The sequence below is a fragment of the Hesperophylax consimilis genome, unplaced genomic scaffold, assembly GCF_061612785.1.
Source record: "Hesperophylax consimilis isolate HC1 unplaced genomic scaffold, BYU_Hcon_1.0 scaffold_39, whole genome shotgun sequence".
Lineage (NCBI taxonomy): Eukaryota > Metazoa > Arthropoda > Insecta > Trichoptera > Limnephilidae > Hesperophylax > Hesperophylax consimilis.
The window spans coordinates 168,304-171,258 of record NW_028301269.1 but is presented as its reverse complement, the minus strand read 5'-3'; the positions used below and the strand labels follow the sequence as shown (position 1 = coordinate 171,258).

Sequence of the window (2,955 nt, the reverse complement as noted above, 5' to 3'; positions counted from 1 at the left end):
GATGCGTTTATCTAATAAAGTAATATTTTTTTCGTAATCTGTAATGCTATTTCGGTGTTTAGACAAAAAACGTAAGTTGAGCCTTTTTTAAACTTTAGGTTTGCATTAAAAATGTTAATATTTTTTAATGATAAACTAACGTTTATAAGACAAGGTTTTATGCATAGCACAAAGGATAACAAATTATTATAAGCAATAATTAGTCATCCGAAATACTAATACAAATTGAAAATATCTCCCGAGTAAAAATAAATGCCGCCAACGGGAATTGAACCCGTGCCTTCTGATCCCGTCAGGTGCTCTGAAACCACTGAGCTATGTCGGCTTATTTCCAACCCGCCAAATGATTCAATATGTACTAGTACTTCAATCAACAATTACTGCTTATTATATTTTTACACCTGTAAACAACCAACTTTATTTTTGTAGGAAAGGAAATAAGCAAATAAGCCGACATAGCTCAGTCGATGATTTTTACATCTGCTTTTATCAGACGTAAAAACGTCTGATAAAACAGATGTTGTTTTAAAAATAAATAATGTTTTTACCTGTCACAGGTGACAGGTACATAAAAAAAGTGGGTGTGTCAAGCCTACGCAAGACAGAAGTGAAACTTCTAGTATTCCTCTCTCTCTATTTTTATTTCATCATCTCTATTTTCTCTCTTAGGTTAGTTTGAAAATTAGAGGTTAAATAATTCAACGACGAAGCATGGATTTGCTTTTTCTAATATTTTCTTATAGATGAATGACGTTCGATTAATGTATAGTTCCAAAAATTTTCAATTTATTCACAAGTATACAATATTACATAAATAACAATATTACAATTAAAAATTACAGATGTGGAAAAACAATCAATTACGTATTTCACTCGTATTACACTCACGACGCAGTATACTAACCAAGCAGCTGATGCTTGGCGTGGCGCAGTTCGCTGGTGTCTGAGAGAGAGGAAAGAAGAGAAGAGAGAGAACGTTCGTGAGCGGCTCCCCCACCTCAACAAGCGCATATGGTGAGAGAGGGACAGTGAACGGTGAGCGGTGGTGGGGGTACCCGCATTTTCGTGTCGATCCTGACTCGGTTTTACTCCGTCCCTGAAAATCCATTACGCGCCTAAAGAAGTTTCACTTCAAAAAATACAGGCGTGTTCGAATGCAACGTAGTGTCATTTAAAAATTTTAACAAACGAACATAATTTTTTTTATTGACATAAGATTCAAAAAAACTTAATTACTGTTGAACTTATTGTGAAAAAAATATATGAGCGCATCAGCAGAATCCTGCCAGCTCATTCCATAATAATAATAATTGACTCAAACATCATTTTGCAACAAGCAAGCGGCGATTGGCACTGTACAGTAGTGTACAATGTACAGCCAAGGAAAATTTGTTTTTGCCGACATAATCTCTGAGTTTATCTGAGGCCAACTGAATCAGCTGTGTATGAAGTAGGTAATAATAATTACTTAGTAATTAGGGAGTTGATTATTATTTCAATAAACACACTCTGACGAGAAATTTTCAAATCAAAATAATTGCGGGTGGATAGGTACCTTATCGCTTGTCTACATTTTTTTCGTAATTTGTTAATTTTCATAACACATTCACTTCATTCACACATTTACAATGTTTTATATTTACACGGAAATTATTTGTATAAAGCACTTTTTCAATACTTTCAGAACTCTAGAGTGTAGCTTTTACATTCAAAACCACTAAAAATCCAAGCAACAGCTGCGCAATATGAAAATGAATACAAAATTAGCACATGGGCCTTGTCGCCGTTGAAATATTAATCTCTCAAGAAATATGAATTTATTACAATATTCAAATGATGTGGATCATGATCATTGAAGTCACAAGAAGTTAATTTATAGAGCAATTAGCTATACAAAGCAATTAACAGAAAAAGTCACCAAGATACTCGTGAGAAACCTTTTGGAATTTTACCAGGGCGATACTGACTAACTTACTAACCATCGCGCCGATTCCCGCAGGAGTTGGTAGAGACAACTCGGTATTAACGCACACTTCTTGACTCTTTTACATTCATACATAGTCTTAGATATACTCTTCTATTATTCCGACCGTGTCACGTCTTCCTCGGGCGCATCCGAGTTCTTCTACCATACAAACTCCACATGCCCAAACAATCTAAAGGTCCTTTTCTTAAACTTTCTCATCACCCTTACATCAGCCTTGTATTCTTAGCAAATATCCGCATTTCGGTCATGCTTGGTTTTACACCCATACGCCTCAAGGATCTGATTTCTATGGTTCTCTGCCAGTTCCATGCCTTACTACCATCAGGGTAGGTACCAGTGCTCCATTGTGGACTGCTAGCTTCGCTTCTTTGGACATTTTGTTGGTAGCGCCAACCGCGTTCAGTCCTCCATCAATGGATTGCCTGTTTTAACTCGTCTTTTAATAACATTCTCAACCTTCCCATCTCTCGTAAACATACTTCTCAAATACACAATCTCATTTACAACTATACAGGGTGATACTGAAAGTAAATTGTCTAAGTGTTATATTATCTGAAAACTTACCAAATCTTTGACAATAGTTGTAACAACGAACCGCTCCCAAATCCAAAAATTTTCACTAAAATTTTCTTAGCAAAACACTTTTTATCGAATTCTTACAAAGAAAAACACTAAAACAAAGTTAACTATTACAGATTATTGTTCGATATACTAACTGGTTTCGTTTGCAAGACGCGATTTAAAGATATGTCCTTTAGTACGCTAGCAAAAGCGAATAAACTAACAACCAAATCTCACAATTCCAGACGTAGCGACGCCATGTTGAATTTGACGAAATCGAATCCACAATTCCCTTACGAAATCAACGCAGAAAGCAATAAATTACATTAAATCACTACACTTATTTAGATGTGTCTTCTTAATACATTGTTCAGTTGCTTAGCTGGTATTTTCTCTTGTAAAAAAAT

At 35.3% G+C, this 2,955-nt stretch overlaps 1 non-coding gene across 1 annotated transcript; it reads right to left on the bottom strand.

Annotated features, from left to right (window-relative positions):
- Positions 1–253: 253 nt before the first annotated feature.
- Positions 254–325, bottom strand: TRNAP-GGG (transfer RNA proline (anticodon GGG)). The gene has a single exon. It is a non-coding gene; the product is annotated as a tRNA-Pro (tRNA).
- Positions 326–2,955: the final 2,630 nt, after the last annotated feature.